Source organism: Mus musculus, chromosome 12 (genome assembly GCF_000001635.26).
Source record: "Mus musculus strain C57BL/6J chromosome 12, GRCm38.p6 C57BL/6J".
Taxonomy (NCBI): Eukaryota; Metazoa; Chordata; class Mammalia; order Rodentia; family Muridae; genus Mus; species Mus musculus.
Window position 1 is genome coordinate 45,044,612 of NC_000078.6, and position 19,847 is coordinate 45,064,458.

A 19,847-nucleotide genomic window follows, 5' to 3' on the forward strand; every position below is an offset into this window, starting at 1 on the left:
ACTTGATAAGATAAATTACTCTGGAGTGTTTCAGAATCATGGAATGTTATTATTCAACAAGCTGTTGTTTGTAGAGCTGTCTCTTTGTTAGATTTTTGGCATATGAAGAAGAGTATCTTTTGCCAACAATGATCCTATTTACTTACTCTTCTGTTCTCTCTCAAATATGGTTTAAATAATTCTCCCAAAATAGTAATTAAAGACTACAGCTTTAAAATACATTACACAAAACACTTTGTACATGTCAAAGGTTTTCACATATGCAGAACACTTTAAACTTCCATTAGTCCTTAGGATAGTAAATATTGTCTGGTAAGTCACAGAATGGTTTTTAACTGCCAAATAAAAATGCTATTCTAACATCTTCTTTCTTACTTTTCTGTTTTTAAGGCTTCAATACGCTCTGATCAAAAGTTTTGCTCCCAGCATAGTCCACTTGCCAGCCTGTACATCTTATGTCCTAAACCCACAGATAGTATAGAAAACACCAAGACTAATATACAGCATCTATCAGGAGTTAATGGACTCAACAGGAAAAATTTAAAAACCAGCACAGGTGATAGGTAGCATCATTTCTAGGTGGTTTGTGGTGACTGACTTCAGAAGTAGCTCACGGCTTAACAAGTATATACAAGACATGAAGTTAGGCAAGTCAGCAAATGAAATTTTGAAGTAGAAAATATTTTTTTTCTATACAGGGCTTCTCTGTGTAGCCCTGGCTGTCCTAGAACTCACTCTGTAGACTAGTCTGGCCTGGAACTCACAGAGATTCTCCTGCCTCTGCCACCCAAGTGCTGGGATCAAAGGCGTGCACCATCCCAGCTGGCTAAAATGGAGAATCCTTGCCACCTCAGTGTTTCTATCCTAAAATTTAAACACACTGCTTCTGGTTTCATTCCATTTCAGAGTGACTTTCTCTCTAAATCTCATTTGTTTATGTTGTTGAATGCTATCCTACAGGAATGGCCTGAAAGCCCCACTCCTGAGCTCTCAGAATCTGAAAGGACGGGTTTTTTTTCAAAACACATTATTTGTCTGTAGGAATATTAAATAAAGTATTTAAAATTTAAAAAAAGAAAAGAACAAATTCTAAATCCACGTGTGGAGGTACCCATCTGTAATTCCAGTTCTGAGGAGACTGAGGCAGGAGAATTTTGTGGAATCTGAGGATAACTTGGAATACATAGGAAATACCCCACAGCCCGTGCTACAGCGAGAGACACTCTATCACAATACTGACCCTCTCCTAAGAGGCGCAGGTTTGCCTCCACTGGTTCCTGGTATGGATCCCAAACACACTCTCTTCATTCCCAATGAGACCTTACACAAATGTCTGTTTAGAACCAAGTTATAATATCACCATGACACACATGGGCATGCTGTGTGGGACATTCTCCTAGACTCTGAGGAAGGAACACAGACTCCCTCCCCTTCCCATACTCTGTAGAAAGAGTGATGCTCTCCAGAGAGAAGTGCTGTTCACCCTCTGAAAGAGTACCAGCCCCTGGGTAAGCTGTCCCACAGTCCTTCCTTCCAGTGCTGTGAAGGCAGGGCAGGAGCGTCCCTGTGCATTTGAAGCCAGCATGGATGACAAAGCTCAACCCTGTCTTCAAATAAGATCAAATGTACAAACCAAACTTCAGTGTGTTTGGAGACTCTTACAACTTGTCACTGCAAGTCATTTTTACAACACTTTCTGCCTTTCATTTGCATTTTCTCACCTAGTACAAGTTCCACAGAAGAGTGGATGCGGGCTATTGGATAACGTCGAGATGCCTAAAGACACTCAGGAGAAAGGCTGAGAAAGAGCCCTTTCCTGTTCCAGAAACACACGTGGACACACATGCCTCAGGCCAGTGGGAATCACTGCCATAGCGGCTTCCACACCTTAAGGAATCTCAACCAAGGCGGGAATGGGAACGAAAGCTGTTAATTATGGCTCCCTTTATGATGGGCTCTCCCACTTCAAAACAGATTTCTGAGCTACTCCAAACTGACTCTAACAGGCAAGAACAACAACAACGACGACAAAAACAGAAACAAAACAAAACAACTGCCCCCAAAATAAACAGACAATGGCCTTCATTGTTTCCATTAAACTCCAGGAAACTTATCATTAAAATTAGTCCCGATTATATTCTCTCTTCTCAGGAGAAAAGCAAATTTTAAATCTTAATTCAAATTGCTTAGGAGTACTACACACTGAATGCTAAAGAAAAAAAATGCTTCACATATATTTATAATCTTTTGGGGAAATGGAAGGGGTTTATGGAGAAAGCGTCTCTCTCTCTCCATATAGCCTTGTCTGTGTGAGTGTCCTGGCACTCACTACATAGCCTAAACCTCACAGAGACCCGCCTGTGTATACCCTGGGCTGGGATTATGGACTAAAGGCATGCACCAACCACTGCCTGCGCTTATTTTTCTTTTTAAATAAAGGATTTAACTACTTTTAGTATAGCCTAATATGTAGGGACTTCACTTCATGGGGACAAAACACACACACACATATACACACACATATACACACACACACATACACACACACACACACACACACACACACACACACACTTCCTTTCCTTTCAGAACTTTTAGGCTCTCTGGAAGAACTTTCTCAGCAGGATACCAAACTGTACAAAGGTGAGTCACTTTACTTGGCAATACCAGTGCCCCAAATTCCTGGCATTCCCCAGCTAACGTTATGACTCTATAAAGACACCAGTCATTACATACCGCATGTTCTCCAAATGGTTATGGCATGTTCAACAAGCTTAGTATGAATATGAGTATCTGTGTGCATGCATCCACTTCCTGTTTCATTGAGGTGGAAAAGTACTAAGGATGCTGTGTGAGACCACACCTCTCCTGGACATGTATGGCTTCACAGAGCCCCGCCAGCTGTTATGGAAGTGCGATTTCTGTGCTGACCATGAAAACTGTCCCATGACCCTGGAAAACAGAAATTAATGTCCACTAGCCAAGATAAGCTACTGTTAATTCGAAGGGTAGTGAAACAACAGGCTACTGAACTTGGTGGAACAGAGTAAGACAAAGATTCCTGAGGCTCCAGGAACTGCAAAATCTAGGAGCTTTTAGTATTCACATGTTAGAGACATAGGGTGCTGGGGAAATGACAAGCCAAAGTTTAAATCGCTCTGGGGGACTTGAGTGGGGGCAGGCATTTAGAATCTCGGGTTGTTTTTTTTCTTACAGGGTTTTGATCAATTAACTGTAAAACTTAAAAATAAAGTAGTTATAAGCTCCACAGTTGAGCAGTCAGTGGGATCCTGGGTGCGGAAGTGGAAAATCCATTACCCCACATCCCAAGGCCGATGCAGGCTTTCCCTTGGAGGGCTGAAATCTTCAGACAGGAGCACAAATGAGCTTCTGCTACCGGGTTTGATTTCCTGCCGTGATTAGGAAAACCGATTATTGGGAACTGTTTTCTCTCATCCCAGGAAGCTTCAGCGTGTGCCCCTCCTCCGGGGTTTGTTCTCCTCCTTTAAGTGGCACGCTATTTAAGAAAAGGAAGGTCTCACTTGATTCGGTGGACCCTGCAAAAGGTTCCCGTGTAGCCAAGCGAGCAGTGTTGAAAGCATCTCAGCCATGATTTATCATAAACTTTGGGATAATGGTGATCCTAGTTTATAAGGGGGGGGGGGGGGCGGGGGGGAGCAGTTCAAAAACATCTAACTTCAAATTCCCTAAGGGAGAAAAAAAAATATAAGGCAAGTGTGGTCACACACTGCTCAGGCAGGGGGACTGTAAGTATGGAAACAGCCCAGGCTACAGGCTATTTTGTTCAAAAAAGAACAAAAGAACAAACAGAAAAGGAAAAAAAAAATTTATCCTCATACACTTGAAAACTGAATTATAAAAAGATTTTTAAAAGCTTTGTTTTGTTTGGTGGAAGTAGATGATAGCCATTATCTCATACTGTACAAAACTAAGATCTGTTTAACAAATAAACTAGATTTAAAGACTCAGTTGATTTTCTGGGTTCTTCTGGGCCCCCCAGTGTGTCAGTCAGACAGGAAGCTGAGGGGGTGGATAATGAAGGGGGAGCTTCAGGGCCCTGCACACCTGCATCTATGAACAGGCTTTCTCTACTTACCTCCCCCAGGCTGCTTCTTCCATCAGCTCCAGAAGGAAAGAGAGCTTTAGTTTCTTGCCAAGATTGAACACCTGAAAACACTATATATTCCTAAGGAAGATGCACCACACTTATAGAAATGGGCTTGCCATGTTTTAGAGGAAATGTTCCTTCTAGGTAAGTGTTGATAAAGACCTACTTATTAGCTTTAAGTAATATACATGCCCCGATTATTCTACTTAGGAACATACTATCCTCTTCATTAATAATAAGCATGAAAAAGAATGTTAGAAATTTAGCATGGGCAACTATTATGTTTCCCATATTAGTTCTAATTAAAATTGATTTAAACCACACAGTGCTTTTCCTTCTTTTCTTTCTTCCTTTCTTCATGTTCTTTATTTTTTAAATTCTGCAACTAAATGAAGAAACAAGAAAAAGAAGAAAATCTGAAACTGCCATTCTTCCTGTGACTGAGATACACAGCGGAGGCTGCCCACAATGAAGAGCAAAGTCAAAATGACTTACTATGTGGCAGTTTGACTTTGTTACAGTGTGAGCTTTGGGCTAGACTGTCAAGGCCGGAGTTGCTGATTGGCCATTTATTAAATGTATGTGACCTTGGGAAACTGAAGGCCTTCATGTGTTCCTTGCCTACACCACAAAAGATACAGAGGTATAATGTGGTTGTTGTGGTAACGGGGTTTGAAGGTGCCTAGTCCAGCATCATCAGTAAAGTCCACTTCATATTTTGCTCTTCTATGCTATGAAGCCCCTCTTGTTTCCTTTTTCTCTTTTTCGTTTAAGGGATAAAATGTTACAACAGTCTAATTGTTTAGCTTTATCAGTGAATGCTGTCTAAATGTCAATACTTCATTTCCTTCACTGTAAAATTATTTCTTCTCTAGAAGAAAATAAAAACAATGTTAGATTTTAGTGTGCTTTCTCCTCACCATGAACGGCTATTGTTTCCCAACTTTCTGAATCTAGAATAACATCCCTTTTCTGCTCTCCTAGGAAATCCTAACAATTAGGGACCTAACCTCCAAAATCCTTTGGAGACTATCTTTTCTTATTAGATTAAATCCCCTCTCTTATTCTTTAGGGAGAAAAGACATTTTAAAAATTAGTGTTTAATAAGATTAGGCTTAGTGAGTTAGTGGGGAGGGGGTTGGGACCAGAAATGGTGGGGGTGTCAGAAGAAGTGGATGGTCGCGGGGATGGAAGGCTGGGTCATCATGTAAGCACTCTATTCAAAGATTAGAGCTTCTGTGTGAAGCAGCAATACATGCTCGCTGGCTAGAAGTTCTTCCTCTGATGTCCTTCCCTATTAGAGATCTCCTGGGACGCCAAAGAACAGCACGTCCAAGGAAGGAACTTCTGACTCCGAGAACAGCAGCAGCTGTAGAACAGTAACTACTCCGTGGACTGGCTGTGTTTCCCAGGCCATGGGTCTCAGCAGGCAGTTGCACAGGGCAGACTGGTAGCAGGGGACTGAGTGCTCGAACATGAATCAAACCCATCAAGGACTGATTCCAAGCTAGCGACCCATTTGTTCAAATTCAACACCTTTTCTTACTGCTTCTACATCCACCCTGATTTTTTTTTCTCTGTCCAAATGTTTGTGGTCATACATCACTCTAGATCTCTCTGGGTAAAGAACTGCAGTGGACTTTTCTATAACAACAATATAATTATATACTGCCTCCAACTCAGCATATCCAGAAAACACATTTTGGCCAGTCTCTGTGTGACTGAATATTCACAGGAAGAATTGTCACTTCCACTGAATCTTCTGCAAGCCTGGTTAACTGGTGAGAGCTTCAGAGTTGTACACAATTTGGGATGTTACAAGTCTATAACTAAGTTATCTTGGGCTACCTTTATCCCTATACAGAGTTTATTGCCTTCCTCTGTAACTGAACTAATAGCTTTGTGGCCCTTAGGGTAAACCAAGTGGAATGTATAGTCTACCACTAGCTTTTCCAACTAATCAATAAGCTAAGAATACTAGTAGACACACTAGGACTATGACAGGAATGTGCTCTGTTTTGCTTTAACCAATCTATCCAATGTTCCCATCAATTTATTTGAAAAGTATCTTCGTGTATGAGCATCTTGCAGAGAGTGACAGGGTAGATCCTCTCCAAGCCTTGGGAGTTCTTCAAACTCTCCAAGTTACTGACACAAAGTTTCCTAAGAAGTGCCAGGTATAGAAGGCAACCACCAGAGAGTAATGTGACAAAATACTAGGTTACCTGACCACAGATTTGAGGCTCTTCATTGGTATCACCAACCAGAAGGCTCTTCATTGGCATCACCAACCAGAGCTGCATCTCTCCTGACACAGTCACTGTCTTAGTCAGGTTTTCTATTCCTGCACAAACATCACGACCAAGAAGCAAGTTGGGGAGGAAAGGGTTTATTTGGCTTACACTTCCATGCTGCTGTTCATCACCAAAGAAGTCAGGACTGAAACTCAAGCAGGTCAGGAAGCAGGAGCTGATGCAGAGGCCATGGAGAGATGTTCTTTATTGGCTTGCCTCCCCTGGCTTGCTCAGCCTGCTCTCTTATAGAACCCAAGACTAACAGCCCAGAGATGGCACAACCCACAAGGGGCCTCCCCCCTTGATCACTAATTGAGAAAATGCCTTACAGTTGTATCTCATGGAGGCATTTCCTCAACTGAAGCTCCTTTCTCTGTGGTAAATCCAGCTGTGTCAAGTTGACACAAAACTAGCCAGTACAGTCACCTTCGGGCTCTTTGCTTCTATCTTTCCACAGCCCTACAGTAGCAAAGACTTCTACTTCTATGCTGTGATGTGGTAGGAAAATCCTCTCGCAAGATTACAGAAAGTTGAGTCCTGCTTATAATCTGCCAGTGTAAATGGATTGGCTTGGTTTGGAGTATAATCACAAATCTCTCCAGGTCCCAGTATCTTTTCATGAGACATAACAGAGAATTTTTCTACCCTTAAACATAATGTTATAAATAAAATAAATATTAAATTTCCATTTCTGGTCAGCCAAATAGTCCTCATAAGAATTGCTACCATAAATTAAGAGAGAGTCTCATTGTGTAGCTCTAGTTGTCCTGAAACTCACTATGTAAGTCCGGACTGGCCTTGAACTCACAGAGGTCTCCCTACCTCTGCCTTACAAGTGCCAAAATTAAAGGTGTTTGACACTATGCCAATCTCCTCAATCTTAATCTTAACTAAGACTTTCTAAGAGATCTTTAAAAGGTAGGATTGCTTTCTAGGTGGTAACACAGTGGGTAGAAACACACTCATGCAGGGAACCCAAGTTTGGTACTCAGCACCTATATCAGGCAGCTCACAACAGCCTATGACTCTAGGGAAATCCAGATTTCCCAGCCTATGCAAGCACCTAAACTCATGTGCACATGCCCATACTGAAACACATACAAATGAACAAAATTAAATATAATTTTAAAAATCTTTTTTAAAAAGTATATTAAGTCCTGAGTTGTTTAGAGAAGTGACTCACATCTTAGTGTGTGGAAAAGAGAAAAGTATAGTTTCTCACAACCCTAACAAGCTATGGCTCTAACTAAAAATACAACAGTGAATCCCATAAACTACAAATGCAAGAAAATCTGAGAAAGGAAAGATCCAACACCATCCAGACTTCTTTGGGATTCCATTTGTCTTGTGTTTGTGGGTCTGTGCTTTTCTTGGTTGAGTCTTTTTTTAAGGGATGAGATAATGAGACATGGAGGGAACAAAAAGATGTACGAGGACAGAGATGAACAAGAGCAAACCAAGTGTGGACATGTAAGACTCTCGAGGAAGAGTAAAAAGAGCTTTAGCAAGAGCAGGTTAAACTGAACTGCCTGCTGGCAGCACAGCTTGACTAAGGCATCAAGACACTATATTCTCTAACAGACACCTTGAGTACTAAGTAGTACACCACCAGCACCACCACCATCACCATCACCATCACCAGCACCACCACCATCACCCCTGCATCTTCTTTAGCAACCCCAACCTGAACAAGTGGACACGTCTGTCTGTGCTTTGTTACTCATGAATCCTTCCAGACTCAGTAATGAATGTTGAACAGTATCTAAAAGACTGCATCTGCAAATTCTTCTATCAATTTTTCCCATGGTAGGCTCTGGCATCCTAACCACTTTTTGAGGAGTAACATCACACCCGGTAGATGATTTCAGACGATCAGACTTAGAATCATATTATCAAGCTCAACATCCAAGTTCTTTTTTTTTTTTTTTTAATTTCCTCTTTTCTTTTCAAACTCCTTTCAAGTATAAGCAGTGCTGGCGGGGGTGCTTTGTCAATCAGAGGAGTATTTTGAGCTCAGTGAAATTACAGAGTGGTGGGCTTACTTGGCATCAGCTACTGGCAAGCCTGATACACTTTACACATGACAACAGATGTCTCCAGCATGTCTTCCTACTTACTTTCCCTTCAAAGTGTTATCAAGTGAGAGCCACTGGGAGACTCAGCTAAAATCGGCCTGTTGCTGGAGGTTCTGATGTTCTGTCACCTTCTGCAGCAGCGTGACCACATAAGGCAAAATCAAGGAGCAAACTGACCCAGTTAACTAAGCTCAAGATAACAATACAGCGTTTCGTGGCAAAACATAAAATGATTAAAGGCACATTCGAAAACATTGCTCCTACTATAGCCATCAAAAACAGACAAACAGGTAGACACAAAATCACTTATATGTGCTCCTCCAAGTGACTCTTCATTAACAACAAGACTCAGGATGTTTAGAGGAAATGGAAAGGAAGTACTTAGCGATCAGCCATCCAATTGCCTCATTTGAATCCTAGCCAGAATCTTTTTTTTTCCTAATCTTGACATCAGAACTCACAGTTTCAACATGCAAGTCCACTGACATTGCTCTCTATTCTCTTACTGCCTCCCAGTCAACAACCCTGTCTTCCAAGTCGCAGACCACTACAACCTAAATAGCCTCAGTCCCAACCGTAACACCCTCAGCTTCTGTTTCCTTATGCAAAGCCCTCTCTCCCTGTGATTGACAATTTCTCTCTCACTGGAAGTTTAATTTCATGTCCACTCTTACCAGCTTACTCTCCAAAGGCCATCTCTCTGACAGCACATTCCCCATAACACTAGCAGCAAATGTCCTAAACTTACTTCGCTCACTTTCTGTCCAACTCTAGCATCAGATGATGTCTGCAATAGCTCTATGTCTGGGCACTAGAGGAAGACACACACAGTATGACAATCACTCAACATGCATGAGGAACAGCAGTAGTGTTAGAAAATCCCACTGCTGTCAAACCTCTCTCTTTGACAGATAAACTGATCTGCTCCTAGGACAGCCACCTAGAAAGAAACCCATCTTTCCAAGCTTCCCACTGTTAGTAGGCGAAGGTACATCTAGTACTGTCGGAAGGCCAGACCCTGGAAGACCCAGTCCCACAGTGGAGATTAAGTAGTCAGCAGAGTTCAGGGGGATCTTGCAGCCTGACTAACTAACAGTCAGAATGCTTTTTTATTTATTCAGAACTCAGTAGGCAGGGAAAGATTCATGTTGTTCCAAAACATAGATCATATCACCTTTGTCCCTGGACATGTATTCTTGGTCATAAGTTTAGTCCTCATTGATAATGACAGAACAGAGTTATCTTTTATAATCTCTTTCCTTCATCAACCCCATAACCCAATATTTAAGAATCTTGTGGTTTCAAGAGCATTAGAGAGAAAGAAATCTCCAAGCCAACCTAGGCAGTCATATCCCATGCAGTACATTATTAACTCTGAATGCTCAGAGTCTATAGTAAGAGGAGGCTTTTAATCTGATCTGCTGCCAACTCCTCTAGCCCTCTGAATTTTGTTTACCGTAAGTTTACCAGAGTAAACTTTTGTTCTGATTATCTTGTTCCTGAGTACAGGGGCAGATGTTCCAGGAATATCTTGGAGTCAGAGCCTCATAAGGAAGTCTCTAGAGTCTTTATTTGAGCCACGAACTCCAAGGCATAAAGAAGACCTTTAAGTAGGCCAGATAAAAGCAGGAAGGGTAGTATGCTCAGGACTTTCCTGGGGAAGCAGTAATCCTGGAAGAAGGTGTAAATGGTTCATAAGAAAATGTCCATCAATCCAATATCCCAAGTTGTACAAATATTAAAAGCCCCCCCCCAAGCATACAACACATGGAGATCATAACAAAAAGAGGAAGATGGCATGACAGCGATTCTATCACTGGGCTCAGCCTTTCTGGATCTTTGTCAAGCAGATTTTCTGGCTTTATGACTTTCGTTGTTCCCATTAGATATAGCTGAGCCACTAGACACAATCGACAGTGCCTGCCCTTCGGTTGCATTCTGCTCCGTTTTCTCATCAAAGGCCAACAACAACTCCATGTGGGCTTGAGAGTCCACTTCATATTACTATCAAATATCTTCTTGTTCTTCTTTTTATTTAAGTTGTCAGCCATACCCCTCCAGTCAGTATTTTAAAGTACCATGGTGGCGACTCTCGGGTGTCAACTTGACTATATCTAGAATCAACTAAACCCCAAGCAGCTGCATACACCTCTGAAAGACTTTCTGGATTTGATCATTTGAGGTAAGAAGGCCCACCCCAAAGCTGGGCCCCACTTTCTGGTGTGGCCTAGGACATGGAAGAAGGAAGCTTTCGCTTTCTGTCCGGGTGTTCTCACTCTTCACAGCAAGTTCATCTCTCCTGCTACTGAGGCATTGCTTCCCTGGCATTAGAAACTACCTTTCTGGGACTCCAACATAGACTAAACACCAGCAGCTCTCTAGGAATCCTCTGGGACTCCAGCACCAGAATGAGACTACTGAGACATCCAGGCTTGTACACTAAACAACTACCTGCATCTTGGCCTTTCCACTGAGGGAAAGCCAAGTCAGACCACTCTAATAAATTCCCTTTTAATAGGCCACAAATAATCACACACAGACACACGTACAAAATATACATATATTAATTCTATCAGTTTTATTCCCTTATAAAAGAACCCTAATACACATACCAAATCCTGCTCTAAAGCAATCTGACTCAACCTGCTCTGGCACAAAGGCCATTTGAAAAGTAGGTGTGTAATCTAAGTTAGCCCAAATAGAGAGAATGTTGAGGCTGTGGACGCTCTATAAAGAGACTTATATTTTGCCTGACTCTGGCAGAACATAGACCAGCAAGTAAATACTTTGATACTATCGGGTAGACAGAGCTTACTTAAGCAAGGAGACAACAAAGAAGTGGACTCCAGATAGGAAGCTAGGGCTGATAACTCCGAATAAACCCAATGATATGCCGAAGTGCTCAGCCTTTTAGTTAAACAAGCCAGTAAATTCTCCTTTGGGTGTAACCCACTTTGAACCAAATTTGAGTTCGTTTACTTGCATTAGACAGAATTTTAATTAATGCAATGCCAGCATTCCAAGCTTGTGGTTTTTCACATATTAACAGAAGCTGGAAATTTGGCCTTATATCAAGTAACACTAAACAAGAGTGCTGGCTCTATTTTATTACAGATCCTATCACTGTCCCTGTCATCCACCCTGGGTCACCTACTTTATTTAGAACCAAAGCCAGAACTTTGTCTAAAGCCCAAATCCTGAAACCAAATGACAAAGACTGTCTCAAAAGAGCATTTGCTGCAAACAACAAAGAAAATATATTCTGGGCAGCCACAAAAACTATAAACATGCACTGCAGAAACTCATTCAAATATTTTTAAAACATTCCATGCTCAAAATTAAACAGGTTTGCTGGATGAAGGAGGCTTGTCAACCTCCTCTATAATGTTCCCTGTTTCCTAGGTGATCTCACCCAATACTGAGCCTTTATCTACCATCTCTGCACCGAAATGCCACATTTTTATTTTATTTCTGACTCACAAACTCAACGCCTACTCAACATCTTTACTTGGATGCCTCAAACTCCTCTCAACATTATCCAAAATAAAATTCATGACCTTCTGACCATCCCACCTCATCACCTACCTAAAAGTGGCCTTCCTTCAAGCTCTTCCCACGAGATGAAAAAGAAATACAAAGGGACAACTTGTTACTGGAGCATTAAATTACCTCTGGAAAAAGTGGTTTTACATAGGGAGTTATCATTCGGTGCTAAACTGAATACTGGTACCACAAGTCTCCCCAAAGCACCTCAATAAGACCATGTAAATTATAAGTCAGGACCATGAAAAGATCCTTTTATAATTAATAACTAATGTTTCAACTTGGAAAGATTGTACCTTACTAAGTATAATATCAAGTGGAAATTATGTCTACTATAAATACGTCACTATTTCACAGATTTTTGTACGCCTTGGATTAGGGCCAATATGACTCAAGAATGGGTTCAATTTCCAGCACCCACATGGCAGCTCAGAACTGTCTGTAACTTCAATTCCAGGGACCCGAAACCCTCAGATGTACCTGCCGGCAAAATATCAGTGTACATAAAATAAAAAGATATAAATCAAGTTTTTAAAAAGTACAAGAAATGAAAACTTTTACCTTTTTCTCCTAGGCAGACCAGGAATACTGCCGCCATAAGTGTTCAGCCATGACCGTTCTGGCCGGTGTGGCAGACAGCCACTACATTACTATCCTCACTGCTAACTCAGTAGGGACAGGTTAACACAAAACTCACATCTGACTATTTTTAATGCAATCCCCAAAGCAACTGTTACTTATAAAGAGTCATTGTTGGGCCTCTAATCAAACTGAAGTTTCTTCTGTAATAAATACACAGGATCCTTTAATGCCTTTTTTGTTTTGTTTTGTTTTGTTTTGTTTTGTTTTGTTTATTTTAAAAATACCCATTTGGAAAGGGACCAATTTACACCTAGTTACTGCACAAAATAATGCAAGGCAAATGTGCAGGCTCAATCCACCTCATCATCCTGAGCAAGGGGCCTTTGATTTTATCACCCAACACTCATTAAAGGGGGGGGGGGGGGGAGGCGGGGAGAGAACTCTTGCAAAAGCCATGAAACATATTGCATCAGATCTGAATACGACAGCCTTGATTCACGACAAAATTCCTTTTAAATAAATTTGTTTCCATTTAGACTGTCCACCATTCCTTGAGCAGTATTCTGAACACAGAAGTTGTACAACAGGAACGTGTGAGAAACATACCAATGATGATAAGAGAACTTTTTTTGGGAAATTTCTCCTTTTCCTAGGCCTGCGATGATGCTGAATAAGAAACGGGCTAGCGAGGTTCTGGTGATGCCTCCTGTACATCTGGCATTTATCAAAGGTTTATGAAAGTTAAGTGGGGTTGTGGGCGTTAGTATCTCATCAAAGGTAAGAGCATAAAAGACAGACAGGTGGTCGAATGCCTTCAAGCATTCTTAGCATCTTCATTAAATGTTTTGACATCAACCCAAGATTGTTCAATATAAGACCCATTACACTGAGTTTGCCGATGTGACCTAAGGCAAGTGAGGTCTCAGAAGCTACATCCTCATTTATTGCCTACCCACCCCTCGTGGCTACTACAAAGGAAATTACAGGAAGAGAAGATTATTTTGAAACCCCAAAGCTGAACACAATTTAAGGTGTCTCTAGAGATACTTCCCTGAATGCTGCAATGGCTTCCTCTGAGAGTCTCTTTTGGTGAAGTCAGAGAACTCTCTTAAAATGTGAATCTAACCATTCCATTCACAGGCTTATAGACACCTTATTGCTAGAGGGTGAGCCTGCAGAATCTGGCTCCTCTGTATCCTATCTCCAGGTTTGCTTTTCAACCACAACAAATATACAGTTGCTCCCCAATCATACTCTCTTCCTCAATTAGCTTCTGAATTCTTGATAGGGCTTCAGGCTGTGATTGCCCTTTCAAACTCAGGACTCCACAGGCTGCTTTTAAAGCATCTTCCTCGTTATCCTCTGACTCTGAACTTCTGCAATGCAATGAAAGACAAAGGCTTAGTCTTAGTCGTTGCCATATTTAGTCCAGGGTCCAAAGTATGGCAGTTCAATATATATTCCCTGAATGACAATATAGGGTGATCTATATTTGCATAGTACCAAGTAATGGGGGGAAGGCTGTCAAATAAAGAAAAGACTTAATGGTCCTAGTTAAAATATGGTTGGTAAACATCCCTTCTCCAATCCCACATGTCTAGTTGTGTTTGGAATTCATAACTTTTGGCATTTTAGGAAAGTAATGTCGTCTGCAACCCTTATGTTCTCAGAAGCGTCATGGTCAGCATCGTAGGATCACACACAATAGCCTGCACATGATCCCACTAAATGAGATAAAGAAAGAGCTCTCTGTCAGTCAATCAGACTTGACCAGGCCATGGGTTATAAAGACCTTTAGCACCTTTTGGATTTGGAAATCAGGAACAGAATGGTGAGTCTCTATTTTTTTTTTTCATGTACATAGTTTTTCACATCCCTTCTCCCCTTTGCTCAAAATTTGTTGTGACAGAATAGGCCTGTATTTAGATACAAATAAAAACAGCATACACTCAAATAGCAATAGACAGGTTATAAGTCTTAGTTAAAAGATGAGTCAAAAGTACTCTGTAAAGACAAGATTCAGAGCTATATACAGACTCTCATTACCACTGGCAATTTCATTAACTTCATTGAACACTAGAAAAATTAAGGGAATGCTAAGATTCCTCACTAAAGGACCAGGAGAGGAAAACCGTGACACACAGCCCAGAAATGAATGAGTGACTGGCTGAATACACACACACATGCATATGCAAATACTGTTAAGAACTGACTCTTATCACTGCTTCTAAAATATATCTCCAATTAAATGAGCAAAGAAATACATGCATACAAACAAGAGCATCCTTAAGCCAAAAAAGTAAAATGTCCCAGACCAACTGGACTTGTCTCCATATCAAAACAAAACCAGAAACATACAAGTAGAGCTTATGTCAGCCGATGTTCTCTGGAACTACCAGAAGGACTCCTGTGTAATAGCTCATGTGACAAATTTCTTGTAGAGCCAGGTGCTGACAAGAGTGGAGCTTGCCCAGGAAAGCAGCAGGTACTTTTCTTCCCAGTAACGACCCTGCTGTATTAAGAAGAAGGGGGAAGAGGATGCGTGACTTTGTTTGGGATAAATCCTAACACCTGGGCACCCACTCCATGGTTACCAAGAGAACGTAAGGACTTTTATTTCTGAGATGAGGCAAACGTTGTCTTGGGTCTTTACAGCAGGAGTCATCTGATTCTATCACCCACTAGAGGCCAATAGCATTAATAGCGATCTATGATTTACTCCAGAGAGACATCATCGAATGCAAGGCGGGGAGATTATTACCTTGGAAAGCTCAGTTAATCCTCACATTAATCATAACCTGTCTCATAAGGCTATCATCCTATTTTACACGTAAGAAATTTGCCGCTTCAGAAAAGATGCCAAGTAACTATGATGTCACCACTTGTCAACCGTTTAGTTTCTACTCTGAAAAAGAATGCCATGTCGCATGCTCATTCCCCAAAACACACAATTCTATACTTCGCTGTACATCTTTTTCAGGAAGCATGAGGCAAAAACAACTCCCTTGTCTACGCTAAAAATGTATTCTCTTTGTCCCTTCCGTATACTATACTCACCCAACCCCCTCTACATACCGAAGGTATGACAGGAGTGCTGAAGACCGAAATGTACAGGTTATTGTCTCATTCCCAAGCTTTCAGTCTGGACATGTAAGCATATAGCCATGCCTGAGGACGAGCTGTGTGGGGCAAGAGTAACACAGGTCACTCTGCGGTTGCTCACTACGACTGCTCATTACAGAGGTCAAGCGATTCAGCAGTCACCCTAATAGCTTCATGAACCAAGAACAAAAGGACAAACGCTTTTGTCTTGTTTTCCAATTCTGTAAAGTATATAAATAAGAGAATTCAAGGAATTCATAAAATGTCCTTAGCACTTATCTGCAATATTGGACTGACTGAAGTGAGGTGCTCATTCTTAAACCACGGGCTTCAACCGTTGTCAGAGAACTGCATGGTGAGGTTAACACAGTCAATCTATAGAGAAACAGATTGTACTGTACTCATCCAAGACCATCAGTAGGACCGGATCTACATCCCTCTCTCAGAGAATAAGGATGTGGGAGAGCCTTACTATACCTACCGCAATATATATGCTGTGTTTCCTTGGTGCACTGCAACATTCAAAATACAAAATGCTACTTGCACATTTTTCTTCTGGCAGGAGGTAAGTAATCATTTAAGCCAGCTGCCAGCCTTTCCAGTTCTGCTGTGTACATATCTACATACGTATAAGATAATGTAATCGTGAAGGAAGTGCTTTAGATACCAATGCCAGGTATTCACAGCCACAGGGAACAAGACAGCTATGTGTTAGTCACACCTACCACGCTGCACCTCCAGAACCCGCCATGGGATTTGTGATGAAAACAAATCTCTTAGCCAGGTGATAGTGGAAGATCCTTTCATCCATCACTTTCGAGACAGGAGAACCTCTGAGTTTGAGGGTAGCCTGGTCTGCAGAGGCAGTTCCAGGACAGCCAGAGTACTTCTGGGATAAGTTTTCATAAAAACGTCTTCCCCTTTTGTTTTTCATGTCCCTTGCTCTATTCACGGGAAATGAATGGAATAAAGTCCTAATCGTTACAGAAAGTGTGAGTACCTGGTTAGTCAAGTCACCTCTGAGAAACAAGGGCTACTGAGATTAAAGCTGTGGCAAGGAAAAGAACATCCAGGCTTCTGCCTTGCTGCTGAGGAGCCTCCAAAGGACTCTGCAGGCTCCTGAGCTCCCACGAAGCAGCTGGAAGCAGGAGACTTCCCTCACTACCTGCAGTGTTCCAGCTAGACCTTGCTCTCTGGAGCACAGGAATGGTGAGAGCCACCCTCGGCAATAGTCACGTGCCTTCTCTCATCTCCGACCCTTCTTATCTAAAGGCAGCTGACTGTCAATAAGAACGCAAGTGACCCAAAGCATTCTTTACAGTCCTAATTTCTGCAAGTCTTTACTCCACAGCAAAAACATTAACCCACCCTGTCCTGGGGATAGAGAAATGGGTGATTTGCTTCCAAGTTCAGTATTAAATAAACATCAAAGAATTAAAACCTGACTCTGTGGTTAGCTTTTATATAAATATCCATGTAGAAAAATACTATTTTCTACAAGGAGCTTAGTTTTCAACAGTGAAATTGTTCACCAACATGATCGAAGTATTTTCTGAGTAGTATTTGCCAGTTTTGAACAGATATAGATAAGACACTTCCAGACCAGCCAATCAGGTCTGACAGTACATGGAAAGGCCTTGAAGGACGTATACAAACAACGGGGCCTGAGGAATCCGATCTGGCAACCATCAGTTTGTCCTGAAGCCAGAGTGCCAGTAGGATGCTTCTCACCACACAGTCCCACCCTAATCCTGTGGTCCTATAGGACGGGCAAGGACAGATTTCACCATAGCTATAGAAGGTTTTGGTAATTTCATTATCATTTGTCATAAGAGGACCAGTATTATGCCCTGGATTTTAAGTGTTCCTCAATGGGCCAAGCATGGTGGCAGACATCAGTAATCCCCAGACTTGGGAAGCTGAAGCAGAAGGGTTGGTAGTTTATACATGTCTTGAAATACACAGCAAAACTCTATCTCCAAAACAAAAGAACAGTAACAATAACAAAGGAAAAAACATTTTAAGTGTTCCAAAAAAGGTTCATGCATTAAAAGCTCTGTGTTACTCTCCTGGGGTATAGACATTGAATTCTCATGTTGAGGTTGTTCTCATTAATTTGTTGGGGATTTGAGGAGTCCAGACTGAAAAGTAAGCACAGAGCTTCAAGAAGCTCTGGCAGGTATTCCACGGGAGATATCCAATTGCTAATACACACATATAAATTTAAATGTAATTTAATACCATAATGATGGGGCTGGAGAGATGACTCAGAGTTAAGAGCACTGACTGCTCTTCTGAAGATCCTGAGTTCAAATCTCAGCAACCACATGGTGGCTCACAACCATCCGTACTGTAATCTGACTCCCTCTTCTGGAGTGTCTGAAGACAGCTACAGTGTACTTATATATAATAAATAAATAAGTCTTTTTTAAAAAAATACCATAATGATAAAGCCCTGTACAGACATCAGAATGACTAAGTCAAAATAACTTATCAAACTATGTGTCGGTAAGATTATGGAGCTTAAACTCAAGTCTAATAAAGTATCATTACAACAGAAAACTGTTCATGTCTTTCTTAGTTAGAGTCTTAGTGCTGTGTTCAAACACCACGGCCAAAAGCAAGTGAGGAAGAAGGGGTTTATTGGGCTTACACTTCCACATTGAAGTCCATCACTGAAGGAGTCAGGATAGAAACTCAATCAGGATAGAAACTCAATCAAAACAAAACAAAACAAAACAAAACAAAACATGAAGGGATGCTGCCTAGTGGCTTGCTCCTCATGGTTTACTCAGACTGCTTTCCTATAGCACCCAGGACCACCACCCAGGAATAGCACCATCCACAATGGGCTGGGCCCTCTGCTGCAATCACTAATCAAAAAAATGGCCTACAGCCAGATCTTATCCAGGCATTTTCTCAATTGAAGTTCCTTACTTTTAGATAACTCCAGTTTGCATCAAGTTGAGATGAAACTAACCATCCCAATTGACCCGTTGTCAACTTGACACACAACCATGGAAAGCTGTAACCTTTTCTTTCTTGCTCTTTCTCAAGATCACATATTAATATCAACAATAAACACATTCCAAGGTTTAAAAGTTCCACAGTCTTAAATTCAAACCCTTAAAAACTCAGTCTTTTTAAAGTAGTCAGTCTCACTTAAATGTCCAAAGATTTTAAAATCCAATGTCTCTCAACTCTGGGCTCCTATGAAATCAAAAATAAATTAAATAATGTCTTACTTCAAGAGAGATGAAGCAGGGCCCAATCACAATAGGAACAAAGTAAAACCAAATGCTGAAAAGTGTAAATAACTCAATTTACAATTATCTGGGATTCACTCAGAATCTCCTGGGCTCCTCCAAATGTCTTGCGTCACTTCTGCGGCTCCACCCTCTGCAGAGTACACAGCTTGTCTTCTAGGCTCCAGCTGGCTGCGCTCCATCACTGCTGCTGTTCTTGGTGTGCATCTCACAGTACTGGCATCCCCCAAACTGCTATCGTCTCTGCTGTAGCTGGGCTTCACTTTCACCAATAGCTCCTTGGCTTTCTTCAGGGACTCCGGCCCTGCCACACAGCAGGCCTCAGCTGCTTTTCATGACCCCTTCACACCTTCAAAACTAATACCACATGGGTGACACTCTCTACCAAGTTCAGCTGCCAGCACAAGAAACAAGGCTGGCCACTTCTGGAACACAACTTATATGTGCTGACTCTGAGAAAACACTCCCCAGAAATTTTCATCTTAATGATGCTAGACTCCTCTTAATCACAGCCTATCTTTCAGCCCCAGCTGACCAGCATCTACTGTCCCAGCAAAGCAAAGGTTTTACTTTAGTGGTTCTGGTCTCTTGTTAGTCACAGCCAATTGTTCAGCTCCAGCTGACCAGACACCACAAAAACCCAAGTAGAGCCTTTGTTTCTTTCCCCCAAAACTTTACAAGCTTGGCCTTCATTATCTGAACTACTCAACATTATCTTCCAAGTTCTCCAGAACAGCTCACTGAACTCTCAACACTCAATGGTTTTTGTAGCTCAAAATGCCATAGTCCTTCCATTATCTTCCCCCAAACAGTAAGTCTGTCACAGAAATACCCAACTATCCTGGTCCGAACTTGG

The 19,847-nt window shown here is 41.5% G+C and overlaps 1 protein-coding gene across 3 annotated transcripts in view; it reads right to left on the reverse strand.

Annotated features, from left to right (window-relative positions):
- Stxbp6 (syntaxin binding protein 6 (amisyn)) overlaps positions 1-19,847 on the reverse strand; it is a 222,635-nt gene that overhangs the window by 192,128 nt on the left and 10,660 nt on the right. The gene's annotated exons all lie outside the window — the stretch shown is intronic.